The 22,424-nt window shown below is 40.2% G+C and overlaps 1 protein-coding gene and 1 long non-coding RNA gene across 6 annotated transcripts in view; both read left to right on the forward strand.

The window, feature by feature from the left end:
- The window catches only part of LOC115093936 (arf-GAP with GTPase, ANK repeat and PH domain-containing protein 1), a 1,595,449-nt gene that overhangs the window by 161,534 nt on the left and 1,411,491 nt on the right, over window positions 1–22,424 (forward strand). The window lies entirely within an intron of this gene.
- LOC115093938 overlaps window positions 1–22,424 on the forward strand; it is a 33,478-nt gene that overhangs the window by 1,345 nt on the left and 9,709 nt on the right. Inside the window, exons 2-3 of one of the 2 annotated variants that reach the window (XR_003857443.1) lie at window positions 18,197–18,312; window positions 19,060–19,255. This is a non-coding gene — a long non-coding RNA (uncharacterized LOC115093938). Of the gene's footprint in view, window positions 1–18,196; window positions 18,313–19,059; window positions 19,256–22,424 lie in introns of those variants that run through there. The other variant, XR_003857442.1, reaches the window with a different exon arrangement.

Raw genomic sequence — 22,424 nt, forward strand, 5'->3', positions numbered from 1 at the left:
AATATACAATCTATGTATAATTAGGTATGTTCAGGGAGAAGAAAAGGCAGATAAAGGTGAATAGGGGTGGGGGGGAGAGGGTGGCTATTTGAGGTTGGAAGGCTCTTTGAGGAGAAGGAGAGGGAGGCTGATTGGGTAGGATGGCTGTTTAAGGAGTAGGAGGACATTATGTATAAGCTTCTCTGAAGAGCCAAGTTTTTAAGTTATACCTTTTCCTTTACATTTTCTGCATTTTTTTCAAGAAAATCAGAGAAGCATATCAATCAAGAGTGTTATTTACTAAGAAAAATAAAAATATGAAAAAAGTAAGTTAATTCCCTTATTTTTCATTAATCCACATTCTTTCAACTCCCAGCAGTGCTCTAAGATGTTCTGGGTCAGTTCTGCCCGTTTAACTTAATTGCATACTTGCAGGGGTACCGGAATATAAATTGTCCGCCCTTTTCAATTACATTATGCCTTAAAGTAAGGAATTTCTTCCTCCTAAGCTGTGTGGTTTTAACAAGGTCTGGATAAATCCATATCTTGTAACCATAAAAAGTTTTTGACCTGTCTCTATCTGAGACAAATGCAAATGTTACCAACATAATACCCCTTTTTTCAATAAGCAACTCACCTTGTGATTTCACAAGAAAATCTGACATCTATTGACAACTCAGCATTAGGTTTTTGAGTTTCCAATTCCTTATTATCCATTACAATTTGTGCCTGTTCATTCATCTTCATTGAAGTATTAGTGTAAAAAGCTTTAACAGTTGTAGGCATAAACTGTTCTGGTATTTTTAGTATTTGAATAACATAGGATCTAAATAATTCTATAGGATTCATCTTTCCTGTAATATGAAAATTGATAATCCTCAAATGTAATATGAGAATAATTTTCCATGTTTTCAATTTTCCTTTGTATTTCACCCTCAGTTTTTATTTGTTGTACTTGTATTTTCTCAACTCACAATAAACGTTGTTCTACATCATTAATTTGCTTTTGCTGGGTTATCAATGCTTCAGAATTACTTTTAACTACTGTGTTAGTTTCATTTACTGCCTCTGTTAAGCTTTTAATAGAGGAGTCCAATTTTACCAAGTAGTTCCATAGGTTTCCATTGTTATGGTTACAGGTCTAACTATTCTTCTTGAGTGTTTTTCTCTTTCTTTTTCCTTTCACTTCCTTGATGAACATTTTGAGCGTTTAAAGAGTTATCAACTCGTTCAAAATCTTGTATCGATGTTACTGATGATAAACTCTTTTTCTTTAATAACTCTTTCGTTCCCCCTGTAATTCCACTGATTTCTTCCATACTCTGAGTCACCCTGGGGAGTATCTGGTAAGCTGTGGGGTATCTCCTCCTCCTTACCAGGTGGTGATGGAATATCTGGTGCTCCTGGACTTAACGAGATGCCCTCGGCCAATAGGGGCAGATTTTGCTCCAAGTCTGTCCCTTTAGCGGTCCCCTCAACAGGAGTCATCTGAGGGGAATTCAACCATTCTGCAACAGTCCTCTGTCCCAGCTCTGCAATCGGAGTACTAGAGGAAGGCTTTATTTTGGCCTTCCTCTTAGTATGAGGCATATTAATTACGGTAATTTAAGAGGCAAAATAAAGAGCTAGAACCTTTAGAGGCAGAAGTATCCTTACTATTTTCAAATATATTTCTCTTGCGAAGGACAAGGAGAATTATTATAAGTAAAACTTTTTTAGCCTACCTGAGGCTAGAACCAAATCCAATTTGTTTCTCAGAGTAGAATGATAAATCGATACGTCCAGGCAATCCCAGGCAAATCCAGTCGAAGCCAGTCAAAGCCGCACGCCCTCGGCAGCTGCGTGCCCTAGGAGGGCCGTTAATACCTCCCTTCTGGCCCCTCCTAATGACGAAAACGTTGTTGGTTGGCTCCCTCTCGAAAACCGTCGGGGCAGACTCCTGTCTACCCCCGGATCTCGGCTCTCAAGGTAGTTGGTATAGTTAGTAAAGGCAAACGGAAATAAGTCCAGGAAATAAAACTTTTCGCCTCAGCAAACCAGGTAAAGCTCTTCTCGCCTCCAAATGTGGTCAGTATTTTAATGTTTGTATTGCCTAGGGCATATGATGATGGTTTTATTTATTTTTGGTTTACTATTTTCCTCAAAATGTCTGGCAAACGCATTACATAACCCCATACTTGGGATCAATGCATCCCTTTTTTTTTTTTTTTTTTTAATTCCCTCCCCCCCCCCCCCCCCCCCAAAGTAATCCAATGCCTTACTATCCCAAATAATTCTCTTGGTTGATTGTTAGCTGTTTTAATAGCATCATCCAAGAAAGAACACTTTGCTGCCCTCGCTGTAGCTTTATACTGTGGCATATTGTCTTGCTGTATTATCCTGTCTCTTTGTCCTAAAATTTCACCAGTGTCCCTCTTAACAGTCTTCCTGTTTGCTTCATCCTTCTCAACATCTGAGAACCATGAGGAAGATATTTTATCACCATCCTTAATCTTATGTGCATAAGCTTTGTGTGTGCATAAATTGATCTGGATTGAGCAGACACATTCCCGGGGACTGAGTTGAGGCAGGGTTAGCACTTACATTCACACTTTTCTATTTTGAAAATTATGTAGCTAAATTTGGCAAAAATGTTCTGCATACAAATTAGCAGGAGAAAATCTGTGTGGGTAGTTTTGGATGGGATAATTTTCAAAGTAAAATTACATGTATAAATTTGCTTTTAAAAATTGGTGTAACTTATGCTTGTATTTGCCTACTAAACTTATGAAGGCTGTTACAATATTACATTCTACTAGGAGCAGCTTAGTGATTAGAGCCATGGGCTGAAAAACAAGTAAACCAACTTTCAAATCCAACTGATGCTTCTTGTGATTTTTGGTCATCACTTAACCCTCCATTGCCTCAGGAATAAACTTAGATTGTAAGCTGTCTGGGGATAGGGAAATACATATAGTATCTGAGTGTAACTTGCCTCGAGATCCAAACCTTTGAGCTAGGACTAGTATTTAGGCGGTAGAGGGAGGTGTGCACCATTTTCAGAATAGCACCTCTACTGAGGCTGCTGGAATGTTCAGCCTTCCCCTGCCTCTATAAAAGCAGGTTGCGTCATAGATCAGTGTGACAGTGCAAATTTGATTTGGTGTTGAGTGGAAGTAGGAGCTTTTTATTGTTGGAACTTTTTCCTACTCCAGGGACAAGGTCTCACTGTCTGTGATCAAAGAAAGGAGATCAACTTACCCCTCCCAGTATAAGACCTATCTGGTTGGATATTTATTTATTTATTTTGGATTCTTATATACCGACATTCTTGTATAATATACAAATCATATCGGTTTACAATACAACAGAACATTCGCGGCAATGGCGTTACATTAAAACAAAGCGTCTGATAGAATAAAATACAATAGAACATTCGCTAACATAAAGCAATAACAATATCATAAAATATGCAAACATATGGACAGATACGGATAAAGCATAAAGGGATACTAAAGAACATTTGCAAGATAACTTTAAAACATTCATAGTAAACATTCACATAATCCGAAATCTTAACTTTCATACCGAAGTAGAGTAGTTCGGGATACTTTGGCGTAGATGACACCGGGTGTAAGAGAGAGACAAGGGAAAGGGTAGAGAGAAGATGGGGGGGGGGGGGGGAAGGAGAGGAAGAGCTGTTAGGACGAAAGGAGAGGAACAGGCTAAGATATAGAAGAAGGAGGGATCATGGATACCAATTATGACCTGTAATGTTTTTTAACCGGTGTCCAAATGGTCTGGGGGTTCCGGGAAGGCTTGTCTGAATAGCCATGTTTTGAGGAGTTTCTTAAATGTTTGGATATGTCTGAGGTATTGTGGCCCTGCGCTTTTGCTGAGTTTTTGGAGTTTCTGGTGAGACCCCTGATTCTTGGCCTAAGAGGAGATTGCGGGAAAGTTCCAGTTCTGGGGTAGCCGTGGTAAGGAAGACTCTGCCTGCTCTCTTCCTTACAACCTGTGTGTGGTGACTGGTGGTCTACTGCAAGAAAATTCCAGATTTTAGACATTTGAGTAAGGACTTTGTTTTTTGGATCTGAGAGGAAGATTTTTGCTGCCTTCCCTGAGGGGAGGGAATTGCAAAAGCCAATTGTTCCCTACTGTCTGGACTTTTCATTCAAAAGATCCTGGCTCATCTGGAGAAAGAGAACTGTGTGTAAGAACTTTTTGATACGTTGGAGGCTCCCACCTAGAGTCTTCACCCTGAGAGAAGAGGTACCTTTGGGAGCCGTGCAGTGCCGAGACCCTGTTTTATCTGCCAGTATTTTGGAAGGAGATTTCTGCCCATAACTAGGATACCCCTGTCTTATCTGGGAAGTCTTGCTTTTCAAGCCCTGGAGGGTAAGTTTTTCCCTGGCCTATCGATTTGAGGGATTTTTGCACAAATAAGGAAAGTTGGAGAACTGTGATAACCTGTTGTGCCAAGAACAGATGTGTATAGTTCCACAAATTGCTTTTGACAAACTTCTGCAGTAAAGTTTTGATTTGACACCTATCCTGAGAGTCCAGAGTATTTTGTTGGCACTCACATCCCTCCTGCATACAGTGAAGAGAGAAGGCCCCAGGAGAGAGAATGTCATCCCACACCTTTGGGCTTTGAGGTGTATTCCTCCCCTATGTTAAAAACTCAACACCCAGGGGCTGTGGGACAGATAGAAAGGAGTCAACTTGGGCTCCGTTAACTCCTGCTTTCCAAGTCCACTGCCAGAAGAGGAGCTATAAAGATATTCTCTGTTTAGAAGTTGCTTCATTTAAAAATAACTTTCCAGCCTTTTACATTTGTCATGTTTTCCAGATATTTTTGGTGTTGCTTTCTTGTAATCAAGGTCCCCATTTTGTCATGATGCCATAGCAACTGCTACAGAATTTTTCTTCTCTCAGAATTGTGACAGAATATACTCCTATCTTCCACTCTGCTGATGCTCTGTTTCCCGTTTCCTTGTCCATGGCTGTAACTTCTCTTTCCCTACATGGCTGACCTGGTAGCTGCTGCTTCTTTCTCAACTAACCTAGCTTTACAGTTGCTGCTTCTCTTATTTTGCCAGGCTGGTCCAGCAACTGCTGCTGCTTCTTTTCTCCCATTGGGCTGGCCTATTTCCATGATGGTAATGAGAAGTTGGAAGCTTAGGTTGGGGGGAAGAGTAACGAAAGATTGGAGGGAATACTGCAAAAAGCAGGAGAGAAGGAAAGGTGGTGAGACTGGGAGAAAGAGAAAAGGATAAGACTGGATGCCAGCTTGAATCTGAAGTCTGACACAGTACTGGTTGGGCACTCAAGACTCTGGACAGGAACCCTTGTGGTTCAGACTTCAGATTGAAGCCAACAGAGGAGGTGGTAAATGCAGTTAAGAATTTCTGCTCTCTCCTCCTGACAGGAAGGCATGCTGGAAAGTGCTTTCTGACTTGACATTGATACAGAGTTGCCCTGAATTCAGGGCAGTGTCAAATTGAAATGGGGCATGTGCCAGTGTCTAGCTACACCCCAGTTCAGCAACTACTAGCAGAATGGAGTAATACAGAATTGATAGCAAAGACAAAAGGCCTCTTTTTGAAACAAACATCACAGAAAGAACATTTCGAAGCTCTGTTTTCCAAGTATTTTAATGTTCAGCAAATGAAAAAAGCACCTTTTAAAGTATTCATTGGGGTAGGATTTCCATTTTTTTGCTTTTTTGCCAATATCTTTTAAAATAGTGCTTTCTACTTGCTGAAAGATTGTATTTTGTAGGAGATGGAAGAGTGAAGGGGATGTGAGAAATGAAAACACTTCCTGGTCCATTTATTTTCTTTTCAGCCCATTTGCCCGCTTTAAATCCCCTCCAAGCCATTGCAGGTTGCAGGTGTGGGGGGAGGAAGGAGGGACCATCTCTCAGATTAAACTCTGTGCTGCCCCTGTACTGGCAAGGGTTGCCAGAATAGGTGGCAGATATTTCAGCTCCACACAGGGCAGGGACAGAAGATTTTTGTGAGCGATATTGCAGAAGGGTTTGAAGGAAAAGTGTCTTTATGGATGACAGTAGATATAACTGAAGGAGTAGAGAGAATGAGAAATGATCTAGAAGTTCGAGGTATGGTGAAAAGGTTTGGCAACTTGGATTTAGTGCCAAGAAATGCAGAATCAAGTATTTGGGGTACAGAAATTCAAAAGAGCTGTATGTGATGGGGGCAAAAGACAGATGTGCGCACACCAGGAAAGAGACCTCAGAGCGATGGTGTCTGATGATCTGAAGACAGTGAAGAAATGTGATAAAGTGGTGGATAAGGCCAGAGGGATGCTGGACTGCAGATAGAGGAATAATCAGCAGGAGAAAGCAGGTGGAGATGCCTCTGTACACCTGAAGTACTATGTTCAATTCTGGAGACCATATCTCAAAAAAACAAAAACAGAATGGTAGCGGTCCAGAGAAAGGCAACCAAAATGGTGTGGGGTTTGCACTGAAAGACTTGAGAGATGAGATTGAAGGACCTAAATATGAATACCTGAGAGGAGATATGATAGAGATTTTTAAATACCTGAAAGGTATTGATGATGCTCAAGAATCAAACCTTTTCTAATGGAGAGAAAGCTGTAGAACTAGGGATAATGATATGAAACTCCAGGAGTTAGACTAAGAACAACATCAGGAAATATTTCTTCACAAAAAAGGTGATAAATGCAAGGAATGCTTTCCAGGAAGAGGTGGTGAACACCAGAATGGTAATGGAATTCAGTAGGTCGTGCGATACACATAGATGATATCTAGTAGCTAAAGGATGGAAATGGAGAAATTGTGTAACACTTTTGTTTGGGGGGGAAACCTGCACAGAGTGACAGTTATTACATTAAAATTAGAAATTGCTCAGCAGACTGGATGGATTACTTGGGTATTTTTCTGCTGTCATTTACTATGTTACTATTCTCAATCTCTATTGGCAGTACTAGACAGTTGACGTGAACTTAAGCATCCTGCTTGGCAGTGTTACAGTAAAGATAACTCTCAAAATATCCGCTACATTGCTTGTGCTCTGTCTGTTTGGAGAACATTTCTGCATCACACATCATAAAAACCTGTGTTTAGGATCCTCATGCTAGCATACAACAGTCCGTTTTACATGTGTGTAACCAAAGTATAACCTTAATTATAGGATCTAATGCATGTGATAGCATTTTATAATCCTTTTGCCTTTGCACTTAAAATTTAAATTGCACTTCACAAATCAGTTACCAGTGGCCAATGTAACAAGAAAACTGAGGCAAGTATTTGGAACTTCAAGCAGACAGGTAGTTGGTCTGTAATACATTATCAGTGTATTCTGGCATTCACAGCTATCAACATTTTCTATAAGAGGCCAAGTCACTCTTATTGAAAGCTTTGAAGAAGCACTTTGTACCATGAGGTAATGAGAGACGGGGAGATACCTTCATTATTTTCCATTGATAATCAGGCTGAATTTGCCATTATGTGTGGATGATATTTGGCGGCACTGAATGAACTTGTCTCTCTAAGCTGTAGAGCTTTGAGCTTTACTGAACATGTGTGGGAGTTTTCTTATAAGCCTCCTCAGTCATTTTTTGTCCAAGCTGAAGCACGAACATGTAATTCATTTCTCTATTTTTTTTTACCTCAAACATAATTTTTTTCTTACAGAATCCTATTCTGCTTGCCTCGCTGCTTCTGCAGCCACATAAATGTTGCTTTTAAGTGCTACCTAAAAAAACAAAACAAAAAAAAAGCAAATTTTTCCTCTCACAGGATGTTGGGCCACAAGAAAAAGTCAATGGTGGGTGGGTTCAAAAACTGCCTGTGTGAAAAAGCCATGACCGTTATGCTCTACTGTCCAGGACCAGACAATGACCAGAAAATGTGTGAAGCCTGTGAATTGATGTTCTCATGCTCATAGCACTGCAGGGCCATGTGCAAGGAAGAACTTCATAAATCTCTAAGGAGTGGTAGTATATTTTCTTCCTGCAGTGCAACATTGTGCTTCTTTGGGAAATCCTTTGAATCAGAGCTGTTCTAAAATGCTTCCTTCCGCAAAGTCTGCAGGCATGGAGTTGAATTTAGCTGCCTGGATGCCACCAAAGCATAAGCAGCATCACTTCCTTGAGACGGCCCTATCTGTGTTGAAGCATAAACAATTTTCACAATCTTCACATGTTACTAGCAACAGTAACATGGAATAGACTTAGTTTTTGGGTACTTGCCAGGTTCTTATGGCCTGGATTGGCCACTGTTGGAAACAGGATGCTGGGCTTGATGGACCCTTGCTCTGACCCAGTATGGCATGTCCTTATGTTCTTACAAGGTGTGTCAATGCAGACAGCATTGGGCTGCCCCTCTTCGGCACTCTCAGCGCAGGCCTCTTCCCAGGATAGTGCTTCAAAGTATCAAAAAACTGATGCATCCAACTATACTGCATTGAAGCATGATACGTTGGAAGCACAAAACCTTGGTGCATCTGAAGTAATTGATGCATTTGATGCACCTGAAGCATGATGCCCAACCACAATTGCAAGATGCCCCAATGCAAGATTCATTGGTGTACGCTACCAGTGCACACACTACCATCATCCACAATACACCGATGCAAATTGTGCCAATCCACTTGATACATCTTGATTCTTCCGATATGGCCATGTCTTCTTCATGTTATGTCCCGGTGTACCCAATGCAGGCCATTATCATTTCATTTAATTGTGGTCCACAATATTTCTGATCCTTTGACCCTGTAGACCAGAATGAGCTCAAAATCCTCTGCATCTCCCAAATATTTTGCATCACCTTACTGGGACCCGAGAGGACTACCTACAGAATAATATACTAGCCATCCGAGATTTGCAGGAGAAGGAGTAAGAGTACCCTTAGCGCCTTCATTGGTTAGACATCACCTAGGTTGGTAGCTGAAGGTCTTTGAATATAAACACTAGATCCTATCTGTTTGATAGTACCACTGTCCTCGAATCCACCACCTCTTCAGGAACCTGTCCTGAAGATGTTCCTCCACTAACCCCAGACTAAAGGATACAGCAGTTCTATGACCAGGTTGCAGAGTTAGTGAGAAATGTCTTTACCTCCCTAGCAAGACAGATGACACACTCCCACTTCTCTTTTCCAATCTTGCTTCAGCAATTCCTCAGTCTGGAGTCCCAAACATAACTTTGGGTGTGTTTTCATCATTAGAACCTCATGCTGGGTCAGACCAAGGGTCCATCAAGCCCAGCATCCTGTTTATAACAGTGGCCAATCCAGGCTACAAGTACCTGGTAACTACCCAAAAACTGTCTATCCCATTCTACTGGTGCTCGTAATAGCAGTGGCTATTTTCTAAGACAACTTGATTAATAGCAGGTAATGGACTTCTCCTCCAAGAACTTATCCAAACCTTTTTTAAACCCAGCTACAATAAATGCACTAACCACATCCCCTGGCAACAAATTCCAGAGTTTAATTGCGCATTGAGTGAAAAAGAACTCTCTGATTAGTTTTAAATGTGCTACATGCTAACTTCACGGAGTGCCCCCTAGTCCTTCTATTATCCGAAAGAGTAAATAACCGATTCACATTTACCCGTTCTAGACCTCTCATAATTTTTAAACACCTCTATCATTTACCCCTCTCAGCTGTGTCTTCCCCAAGCTGAACAGTCCTAACCTCCACTTGAGTGAGTGGAGTCCACTCACTCAGACACACTAGTCTAGGCTGCTCTGAAGCCTCAACTAGAGGACCATTCTTCCCTTTCATCATTGGATTCCTGGCTGAGCTAACCACTACCTCCAGACTCAAATGAAGCATCAACTTGAATATCATCAGACCCTCCGCCAGACCTTCTGGAGCATGCTTCTGTCTCAGAAAACCGTACCTAGCCCAAATATATTGAAAATTTGACAGCAGCACTGGGGTACTCAAGGATGGAACTCCTTGGTCTTTTAAAAATTCTGAATACAGCAGTGCTATTATCATTATATGACATTGCTATTACTCTTAAAACTATGGGAATTGCCTCCTCATGTCTAGAAAGCTAGATCTGAAGTTGAGTCCAAAACTTTCCAGGATTTGGCATAGTACATCTTCCATCTCAATATGTTGTAGTAGAATCAGCAATGAACAAAGCAAAGATGACAAGTATTTATTCCAGCTCTCTGCTAGGGAAAGATCATAAATTTCTGGACGGTTTTGGCAAAAGAATATTCCAGAATGCAATACTCTTTGCATGCATTGCCATTCATCAATATTACATGGTACAATACGTTCATGATTTCCTCGGAAGTTGAAAATGTACTTATCTGCTTCTGAACAGAATACCCTCCCTTAGCCATTTTGAGATGTTGGGGAAGTGATGTGACAACTACTGTGTTCTGTCTACTCTGCTTCCAGGCATCTGCACATTGCATGGCTACAAATCTGTTCCATCAGAGAGGATGATCAAGAAAAACTTGCCAATCTCCCATGCTTGGGAGACAATCTATTCCAGGAGAAACTCAGAAATGGTCTCACAGATAAAGGACCAAAATGCAGTGGTCCAATCACTCTCCCTGGCACTGGAACAACCTGCCCCACCATGATGTCCTTATTATCCTTACATTCACAGATGTATTGACCTTTTTAACAATAACCTCTTCAACCTCTTCTAGCATAACATTGAACATAAGAACATGCCATACTGGGTCAGACCAAGGGTCCATCAAGCCCAGCATCCTGTTTCCAACAGTGGTTAATCCAGGCCATAAAAACCTGGCAAGTACCCAAAAACTAAGTCTATTCCATGTTACCGTTACTAGTAATAGCAGTGGCTATTTTCTAAGTCAACTTAATAGCAGGTAATGGACTTCTCCTCCAACAACTTATCCAATCCTTTTTTAAACACAGCTATACTAACTGCACTAACCACATTCTCTGGCAACAAATTCCAGAGTTTAATTGTGCGCTGAGTAAAAAAGAACTTTCTCCGATTAGTTTTAAATGTGCCACATGCTAACTTCATGGAGTGCCCCCTAGTCTTTCTATTATCCGAAAGAGTAAATAACCGATTCACATCTACCCGTTCTAGACCTCTCATGATTTTAAACACCTCTATCATATCCCCTCTCAGCCGTCTCTTCTCCAAGCTGAAAAGTCCTAACCTCTTTAGTCTTTCCTCATAGGGGAGCTGTTCCATTCCCCTTTTCATTTTGGTAGCCCTTCTCTGTACCTTCTCCATCGCAATTATATCTTTTTTGAGATGCTGCGACCAGAATTGTTCACAGATCTAGACAAAGGGAATGATGTTAGCCCAAAACAACCCAACATGTCCAGCCTAAGCCAGGCCCGAGTTTTTTATGCTATCTTCCAATCCCTATCTTACCTTTCTGGTAGCAGGACAAATTAAACATTTCTTGGACTAGTGGCGTCAAATAACCAAGGATTCTTGGGTCCTCAGCATTGTGCAGCATGAGTACTATTTGCATTTCTCCCAACCCTCACCCCTTCCACACTATTTGCCGCCCTGAACAGATCCTTCTTATCTCCCTCATACTCATTTGGAAGTGCAGTCTCTTGCAATACTAAGTGGTGGTGAATCTCCCTCATCTTAACATGAGCAGGGTTTTTGTTCCAGATATTTTCTTATCCCCAGTAAGTTGGAAGGATTTTGACTGATCCTGGAACTCTGGCTTCTCAGAAAGCATATCCTGTGGGAAAAATTCAAAATGAACTCTCATCCTGTGTGCCCTGGATTTCAAAGATGCCTATACTCATATCCCAATCCACCCAGCCCATAAGCATTACCTGTGGTTTAAGTGAATTTGTCCCACTACCCATGTAAAGTCCTTCCTTTTGGCATCTTCTCTGCTCCCAGAGTTTTTACCATATGCCTTGTAGTACTAGCAGTACTACAAGGCATGTCTGGCTGACGACAGCACATTCAAAAGCAGTTCTCCATATATCATCTTCAGCACTTAGGTTTTCTCAAAAACTTTGAGACGCCCAGCCTGGAACCCACACAGAGCCGCATAGACTCCTTGCTTCTTAACGCATTCCTACCTAGCGATCAGAAGTCAACCATCATCTTGCTAGTTCAGGTGAAGTTTATCAATCTGAGATCTCCGGCTAGAAGGCTTCTTGAACTTGTTATATTGCAGTACCCATCTATTTAGTTCTACCTATCCATCTTGGCATATATTACCTCAAGTAGGATCTTCAGTCTTTGTGGCATCAATTCACTCAACCACTATCTTCTCTAATATGAATCACATTACCAATGATAAGGGACTTGTAGAAGTGGTTGCATCCACATGTACTCCATGAAGGTGCTCAACTCTAATTGTGTCCTCCTTAGTTCATCCTCACAACAGATGCCTCAACCAAAGGTTGGGGAGCCCTTGTAGGACAATTCCATTCCCAGGGTTTCTGGACTTCCTGATCAAACTTCTGAAGCTAATAGCAACATGGCATGGTCTCACCACATTCATGCATCATCTCAGCAAAAGGTACATACCAACCAGACCATCAAACTGCCATGTTCATTGTCAACAAGTAGAGGGAACAGGATAGTGGCTTCTCTGTCAGAGAAGTGCTGAAGATATGGAACTGGATGGAGCAACACCAGGCAACTCTACAAGAAACTTTTGTCAGGTGTTTTCAACATTCTAGCCGAACAACTCAGCAGAGTATTTCAACTTCATATGTGGTCTCTTCAAAAGTCAATAGTGAACGAACTGTTTAACTTCTGGTGTCTTCTAACAGTGGACTTGTGTGTATCACAGCAAAACTAAAACAATTCTCATACATTATTCCAAATATGATCTCAGGCTTGCACTAGACGCTTTCTTGATTGGGGCCAAAGCTTCGTATTTTTTTTCCATCGATTTCACTCATTGCCATGACAATACAGAAAGTTCTCAGAGATCGAGCCTGCCTGATCTTCAACACTATATCAGAAAAAGAATCACATACAGCAACGTGATCAATGGTAGGACGGGTTTACCCTAAGTGAGTGAATATACATATACACCCAGACTGGTGTTTCAAATCTTTTAAGCACTTTAATTTATGTGCTAGCACTCATTAGAATAATCATAGGGTATCCCAATTTCTCTTTTTTTTAAATTAATTTTTGAGAGTCCTTTTGTTTCAAAGCACGTTGTAATATGCCGTAGTTAAACACACATGGAAAAAAAAACTGAACTTTTTTTTGGGAAAAGGGTAAATTGTTCCTTCTTCTTGATTTTTGTTTTTTGTTTTTTTTTGTTTTTTTTTTTAGCAAAGATGAACTTCTAACACCACTTAAATATGGAAAAGTGCACTTATCTTTTCCAAGATTTGGAACATGCGGCTCCTCAGTCTTGTTCAATCAAACACCCGACACCGCTGGTGTTTCAAGAAACTCTTCCTCAGGGGCCTTAGAGTCTGAAAAAAGTATACCAAAAACATGTTAAACCCTCATGCCACCAATCTTCACAAAATATATCATCCAAAAACTTACGGGTTAGAAATGGGAGAAACCAACTCCTATAGTATACGGCATAACGCAGAATCCGCCATGTTGAAGCTGAATTATTTGAGGCTAAGTATTGCCTCAAAAACAACCAATGAAAATCAACCTCAGTCGAACACAGAGAGCTGATTGGAAAAAACGGCCCTTTAAACGAGTGATGTCCACTCGATGGCTCAGAATTCCCCCGCGGTAGGAATGAAGCTAAGTTTAAAGATCCATCTTTGTAATTCAATAAAGATTTCACATCTCCCCCTCTGCTGGTTACAAGGACCTTATCTAAAATTGTCCACGGAAGATCTGTGAACTCATGACTGGCTACCAAACAATGTTTCACGATTGGTGCCTCCACATGCATGTATTCAGTCTGCTTCTGTGTTCTCTCAATCGCGTTCTGATGGGTCTTGATGTGCGACCAATGTATAACAAAGGACAAGGGCATTGTATCAGATACAATTGTGGGAATCACAATCAGTGGAAAATTTCTTAGTGTATTCCAAATCGGTAAGTGGATCCTTCCAAACCCCACCTGTTAAAAGCATTCACAAACATTGGTATGTGCTTCAATTACATCCTGAATTTAAGGAACCACCTCTCGTTTCATTTCAAAGAGGTAAAAACATTAGAAATCATTTAGTAAGAGTGGCGCTCCCAATGTCTGTTGATACACAGCCCATTGGTCATCATGGAATTTGTGGCCACTGCGACATGTGCCAGCTTGCTATGACAGGTGGGGTTTGGAAGGATCCACTTACGATTTGGAATAAACTAAGAAAGAAGTTCATCTTTGCTAAAAAAAAAAAAAAAAAAACAAAAACCAAGAAGGAACAATTTACCCTTTTCCCCCCAAAAAGTTCAGTTTTTTTCCATGTGTGTTTAAGTACGGCATATTACAACGTGCTTTGAAACAAAAGGACTCTCAAAAATTAATTTAAAAAAAAAGAGAAATTGGGATACCCTATGATTATTCTAATGAGTGCTAGCACATAAATTAAAGTGCTTAAAAGATTTGAAACACCGGTCTGGGTGTATATGTATATTCACTCACTTATGAGGGTAAACCCGTCCTACCATTGATCACGTTGCTGTATGTGACTCTTTTTCTGATATAGTGTTGGTTGTTGTATCACATACTTCACCAGTTTTTTGAATTTCGGTGATCCTCAACACTGGCATGGCCCAGGAAAATTTTGTATGCGTATCTCACCAAGTCCTCCCAAATTGCTGGGGTCTGAACCTATGCTTCTGACTTAAGACGGGATTCTATATCATCCCAATTTCTGAGTCCCCAATCTCATGACATGGATGCTGAATGCTCTGTGATTGTCAATCTTTACTTACCATCGATGATAGAGGGCATATTAATTTCATTTAGAAAGCCTTCAACCAGGAAGAACTACGCCTTTAAATTGAAAAGATTTTTCATCTGTTGCCAGCAGCTTGATTCTGATCCCTTCTCATATGAGCCTTCACAGCTTTTATACTACTTGGTTTACCTATCTAATTCAGGCTTCTTTACTGCTTCAATAAAACTACATATGAGCACCCTCATGGCTTACCATAATTAGTTGGACAACAAACCAATCTCCTCACATCTTCTTGTATCTTGATTTATGAAACGACTATGGCATGTCAGACTCCTGATACAGAAACCACCTGTTCTGTAGGATCTCACTGTGATCCTCTCTTAATTGATGAAACCTCCTTTTGAACTGTTGGAGTCAGCTTCCTTAAATTTCTTAACTTGGAAAGTCATCTCAGCCAGGAGAATAGACAAACTCCAGGCTCTTCTCTGCAACCTTTCATGCCTGCAGTTCTGTCACAACAGAGTAGTTGTTTGTACTCAAAGCTTCTGCTGAAAATAGTCTCAGCGTTCTAAATCAATCAGTCAGTTGCACTACCTATCTTCTTCCTAAGGCCTCAGGCACACGAGGAAGAAAAGATACTCCATGCTTTGGACTGCAAACAGGCCTTGGCATATCACAAGCAACGCATTCAGCCTCATCGTCAAGCTAATCAACTTTTCTCATATGACCCTAACTGTCTTGAAATAGTAGTCACCAAATTAACTTAATCCAGTTGGATAGCTGTTTGCATCAATCGCTGCTATACTCTAGTAGGACTTAAAATTATGGACTCAGCTATGGCTTCCTCCTCTCAAAGAAGTCCCATCAAAGCTATCTGCAAAGCTATGATGTGATTTTCAGTCCACACATTCATGTCCCATTACTGTCTTGATAATATTCCAAAGACTGACAGATTTGGATAAGCAGGTTTGCTAACATAGTGATGATGGCAGATAAAGACCAAATGGTCCTTCTAGTCTGCTAAGCAAGTTGCTCAAAAAAGTAATTTCCATTCCATGCAAGTTACCCACATGCCTTCTGTTAAGGGTAGTAACTGATATGGGAAGTAGAGTCCAAACTCTAGAGGAAAGAGATTAATGATTTTAAAGCTATTAATTCAAAGTTGGTGCAAGATAAACAGTTCAGCAGAAAATGGAACAATTTGAGAACTTTACTAGAGCTTTAAATCTTTGTGTATTGAACTTTCCAGAATTTTCTTTTTTTTTTTTTCTATGATCAAGCTCTTTAAAAACATATCTTATGGAGGTTTTGGGCTTGCCTTTTGGTTCAGTACCTCCAATTTGTAACCCTTTCTATCTTCCCTTTAATACAAAAAAAAAAAGTTGGAGAAGTAGTTGATACTGGACCTGAGAGGATGTCAACCTTCACATATATTTTAAATGTTTTGTCTTTATTAGAAAAAAAATCAAAATTTGAAATGCGTGATACCTACATTATTTATTCAATTTATTTTTGAGCAGTATATCAATTCAATTTTGAAGCTATATTTCAAGAAGGCTCAAATGTCCTTTTTTGGTCAGCAAGTGTAGATTTACCCTGATGTAACAAAGACTACTCAGGAAAGAAGGAAGCTGTTCTTGGCAAGGAGACTGGAGTTGCGGGACTTTGCGTATTTCTGTTTGATGGGTGGTACGTTTATAGACTAACAAATTTATTGAGGCATGAGCTTTTGAGGACAGAGTCCACTTCATGCATCTGAAGTGGGCTCTATCCTCATAAGCTCATGCCTCAGTACATTTGTTAGTCTTTAAAGTGCCCACCTGCCTCTTGTCATTTTTACTGCACCATACTAACATGGCTATTCCTCTAAAGATCATTTCTACTTTCCCACTGTAAATACTTTTTTTTAGGCTAATATCAAGTATGTTTTCTTGATTCCTGAATAATGGGGTGTTTAGATTTTAAGAAAACAATCAAAGATCCCCTGTTGGTTTGATGGAATTGTTAATAGTATCCAGGCATTGATATTGCCGGTGCTTGCCTTTTTATTTCTTTTCTTCATGGTGTTGCATATGTGCTCCTTTTATCATCGCCTCCCCTCCAAAATTAATGGTTTCAGGTGGGAGGGTTTGTGTTATTGCTTCAAGGAATATGGGTTTCCTTTGAATATTTGTTAGCTGTCCTATGTCTCTATATGAGCTTATTAGTTGTATTTCATTTGAAATTTATATATATATAAAAAAAAAATTTGCACAGTCCTTGAAAATTCAAAGGACTTGAGAAAATTGAGTAGATTTAGAAGCTAAGGGGTAAATTAAAAAAAAAATACGCGCGCATCCATGTTTGTGCGCTACCCGGCGTGAACACATGGATGCGTGATTTTGTAATTCACGCGCGCAAGGGGGGGGGGGTAGATTTTAGCTAGGTTTGCGTGGCGATGCATCGGAGCTTTCCCCAGTTCTCTCCTAGTCCCTCCCTAATCCCTACCCTAGCCTCTCTTCCTCTTACTCTTCCCCTTCTCCTTCCCACCCCACCCCCTAAACCTAATTTGCCATACCTAATTTTTTTTGTTCAAGTTGCTGCTCCTCCAAAGCAGAAGCAACTTGCTGGCGTGCGCTCCCCCGGCACAGTGGCAAATGGCCTCTGTACCGGTGCATCCAGCCCCGCTCCTTTCTGCCCTCCCGGACCACCCCCTTTCCAGGCCCTAGCACTTACTCGCATAGCGGGGTTTACGCTCGTGCCTGGGCCCGTTTGAAAATTGGCCTGGCGAGCGTAAGGCCCGGCCACTTGTAAACCCCGGGATTTGCGCATGCTGGGGTTTTAAAATTTACGCTAAAGCTTGTATTTTTGAAGTTTGTATTACATGCTTATATACCACTTAAAAATTACCAATGACAGTCAAGTTATTTTAGGTTATCAGGAATAATAGGCAAAGACTGTACCACCTACTGAAGGCATATTCATATCTGAACAATATTTAACAATTTGATTTTATAAGTATGGTCTTAGCTTTAATAGCATAACAATGATGTAGATGTAGACTTTCCTTCTTTTTAGAGCTAAATATATTGAGATCCATATTCAAAAGCATTTAGCTGGATAACTTTGAAGTTATCCAGCTGAATGAAGATTTGGACACTTTTCTGGATAAATTCTAGCCAGATAAGTTAGCTGACTAGAATTTAGCCAGATAAGTTAGTTGCATTGTGGGGCATAACTGGGAGGAGCTGAGTTAACTGGGATAACGTATCTGGTCAACCCATAGACCTATCTTAAAGTTATTTGGATATATTCAGTGGTGCAGCTGTGAAAACAAATACTGTTAACCAGGTAAGTTTTTATTAGGCTAAGTGAGCCAGATAAGTTTATCTAACTAGCCGAGTCGCATACTAGCTGAATATGGACCTCATTGTTTTTGTTATTTAGTATATCAGCAAGAGTAAAAATGATGAGAACCAGAAAGCCACAGAAGACCTTACATCTGTATCAATAAATGCTACCTCTCTCTCCACTAGTGATTACTATGACCAAATCTAGCTAGGGTGAGTATGATGGTAAATGCTAATGTTTGCATTAGGAGGCAGAATAGTGCAAGCAATAAAATTCAAAGGTGATATGGGAAAAAAGTGTGTTTATTTTGGAAATGTATTTAAATTATATTTTTATGTAACCTTGTTTTACATAGAGAAAATGGGAAACCCCTTAAAACAGTTGATTCTTGGGGCTTATTCAGTAACATTTTTCTGTTACACAGACATAGAATGGAAAAATACTTTTTTAAAATGAGAACCTTGGGACCAGTTGCATTGAAGGGTTTCTCCCATTTTGTATCTATGGGAAAATGCTAGCACATCTGGTCCTGGGAGGAGTGTAAAGAAATTATTTTTAAAATGACTTTGCATTTACCAGCAGGAGGAGTAAGAGAGACAGACAATAGATGGAAAGGAATTAATATTAGAGCAGTTACCTTTGTTTTATAAAATAATACAACAGAAAAAATGTTGAGCTTGGTGTTAGTGTTTTATATAATCATCACCACTCACTGTGTGACCTTGAGAAAGCCACTTAATTATCTATGTGGAAATGTGTGATGTCTGTAGATTGTTAGCATGTTATATATCTTGTGCAGTATTCTGTATATGAATGGGGTTATAAAAATGATCATCATTCCTCTGTTTCAGCATTTACCTTGTATTTCTTTTAAGTTTGATTGCTTTTATTGGACCAGCTCCCTTGTATTTAAAAGGCATTTGTATGTTCTTGTTCTGTTTTTTTTTTTTTTGTGCTAGATATGGACATGCATAGCGCTATAAGCAGGCCAACAGTAAAACAAACAGCAACATGAGAGATAACTTCAGTGAAGCTGGCGGGCAGCCCTGTAGATGGCAGCATGGGACAATCTGTTGGTGATGCAGGCAGCTCAGGCCCCAACAGTCAGCAGTGAAGCAGCTGCACAGACACAGTGGGGAATATCACTGGGTACATATATCCTCCTAAGTATGTACAGGCAGGGATCTGAAAAGAGTTTAAGACCTCATTGAACACTTTGGCTATGTGAGCCCATCACTTGTGATGGGCCATTCAGCTAGTAAGCATAGTTGAAAGATGATCTAGAACATAAGCTTTCATAACCAAATTGGACTTTTCTTCAGAAAGAAGGAAATATTCATATGTAAAGATTGTTGTATGGGTAAAAATCACCACAGTTGAGATCTTCAAGAGGTATCAGATTGGATTGTCAGGATCAGTTAGTCAAAAGGCTATGGAAGTGTTGGAAATATTTTGAGCAGTGTTAAGGACTGTGAGCAGAAGCTGATAGACTGGCGTAGTGAGCCATGAATCCATTTTCTTTGCTCATTCTTATTTTTTTTAAACAAATGAATATATTCAGGGGTGGAAAATATTTAGAAAATTTGGTGCCAACCAAGATTTTTAGGAGCCAAGAATAAATATGTTCTTTTTATTTTGCATTTTTTTCCTTTGTGCTGTTTGTTACTTTTGTTTATTTTGCTCTGTCACTTTTTGGGAGATTTTAGCCATTTTTTGCTTGCATTAATAATTTTTGTGGTTTTTTTTGCTCTCTTTCCTCTTATGTTTATCTCTTCTCATTTCTCTCCATTCCACAAATGCTCCCTTGATCTCAGAATTGAAAACAATTCTGTCAATTTAGGAAGCTGTTCAAGTCTTTCCTGTTTAAGCAGGTTTTTGATTAATTGAAAAGGTGTCTGACTTTTAGTATGCTTTTTTTTTTTTTTAAAAGGACATTTTGCTTAATTTTAATTTTTTACTATCCTGTTTTCTTTGTTTTTTGTATATAGTTTTTAGATTTGCTATATTGCATTATGCCAATAAGGAAACCAATCCGCATTTTGTCTAATGGCCTGGCTCGTGAAAGGGAGTTCAGTCTCATTTAGCATATATTCAAGTGAGGAGGCGATTTCAAACTTACTGCTGGGAGCATAAAACTTCCCATGCAAGTCGGACATCCTATGAATCCTAAACTAATTTATAGAAGGGCCTGGACAAAGGCTTAGCACTGAATTCACTGAAGGTGCAAGTTGCAGTCATATCCTGCTATGGGGGCTGCATTAAAGGTACGAGGTAGCATTGTATCCAGGTGTAGTGTGCTTTTTAAAAAGGGTGAAGCATATATGACCATCCTTCAAACCGATTTTTTTCCTCAGTGGGAACTCAGCTTGCTTCTCAGGGCACTAGTAGGAGCACCCTTCAAATCATTTAAAAACTCCTTTTCTGAAGCAATCTGCTCTGCTAGGTGCATTTTGGAGTTACAGGCTTTTTATGCAGAGAATCCTACTTAGTACAACATAAGAACATAAGATATGCCATACTAGGTCAGACCAAGGGTCTATCAAGCCCAGTATCTTGTGTGCAGTAGTGGCCAACCAAGTCGCAAGTACCTGGCAAGAATCCAAACATTAAATGAATAGATCCCAAGCTACTAATCCTTATTACTTAAAAGCAGTTTATGGACTTCTGCTCTAAGAACTTATCCAAACCTTTTTTAAACCCAGCTATACTAACTGCTGTAACCACATCCTTTGGCAATGAATTCCAGAGCTTAATTATGTGTTGAGTGAAAAAAAATTTGCTCTGATTTGTTTTAAATGAGCTACTTACTAACTTCATGGAGTGCCACCCAGTCCTTGTATTATCCGAAAGAGCAAATAACTGATTCACGTTTATGCGTTCAAATCCTTTCATGATTTTGTAGACCTCTAGTAATTTTTCCTCAGTCAGTAACCTTCTGACCGGTACTCTCATTCCTTCTAAAAGTGGTCTCTCTCTCTCATTTGAAGCAGACTGTATTGCTGCCAACTTTTAGAAAAAGAGCAGATAAGGGTAAGAACGAAAGACTGCACCTCCTGGATGTGCATTGGGTGTTACTAAGGTACCTCAAGGTGACAAAAACCTTTCAGGAGGTCAGACTGGTTGTTTGTTCTGTTCAGAGGTCTGTGTAAAGTAGAAACAGCTTCCAAAGCCATATTAGCTAGATGGATCGAGGAAGCAATCACCTTAGCCTATATACTCAGTGATAGGCAACCCTCAGTGGCGTTCCACACATATGCACTATTCAAGGGTGCAGGCATCATTTTGAGCAGAAGCATAGTCTGTTTCCTCAGTTGAATCAGTAAGCCCACCACCTGGTCATCCCTGTGCTCGTGGCTTTCAGGTTGGGGGGGGGGGGGGTCCTTAAGGCAGCCCTGTCAACTCCCAACTGTAAGGATTGGTCTAGCAGGAAGAAAAGGAAGGTGAAATTTGTTCTTGCATAATAATTTTCTTTGGAACCTGTTAGGCAAGTCTAGGCCCCACCAGGAAGCACAGACACTCAAGATAATTAGTCTCTCTGTCTTTCTCTTTTCTCTTTTCTGTCCCCTCTTTGTCCTCCCTTGGGAGTGGGGATAAGTTTGAGGGATCCAAAAAGAAAAAAAGGGGTGAGGGGTGAGAAAGAGGGTCCTTATCCAGTTGCTTTCACAGAAGGCTACTGGCAAGGGCTTACAGTCACTCCCCTCTTATGGGCTGAGAATGAAGGAGATGTGCTTTGTGTATCGAGCAGTTGAGGAGTGGGGAAAGTGAAAGGATGGATCCATAAAGTCTAAAGGATGTGAATGAAGAGAAGAGGCATGGGGGTAGTTTGCGGGAATTAAGGCTACTACCTAGAGATTAATACCCTTATTCAATAAACATACTCACTGTCAATGCAACTCCAGCATTGCTCTATGCTTCAACGGCAAGAGGAAATATGGAAAAAAAAAGGATTTGCATTCACAAAAAACCAGGGAGTAGCTTGCTTGTTGCAGTGGTTACTACCCCAAACCAAATAAGTCTGATACTTCACTTCAATGCATATCCAACATAGCTCTCTCCTTCAACGGCAGGGGGGAAAGACTGATACTTCACTTTCAGAGCATATCTCTCTGCTTCAATGGCAGGGGGGAAAGAGGAAAAGAGGATTTATATTCAGGCAACAACCAACAAGGAATGAATTACATAGTCTGGGCAAACAAATAATTATGGGAGTAGCTTGCTTGTTATGGCGGTTACTACCCTGAATCAATTAAGCCTGATATTTCACTGGGAATACATATCCAGTGCAACGCACTGCTTCAACGGCAGGGGGAATAAAGAAAAGAGG

This window comes from Rhinatrema bivittatum, chromosome 6 (assembly GCF_901001135.1).
Source record: "Rhinatrema bivittatum chromosome 6, aRhiBiv1.1, whole genome shotgun sequence".
In the NCBI taxonomy this organism is placed as follows: Eukaryota; Metazoa; Chordata; class Amphibia; order Gymnophiona; family Rhinatrematidae; genus Rhinatrema; species Rhinatrema bivittatum.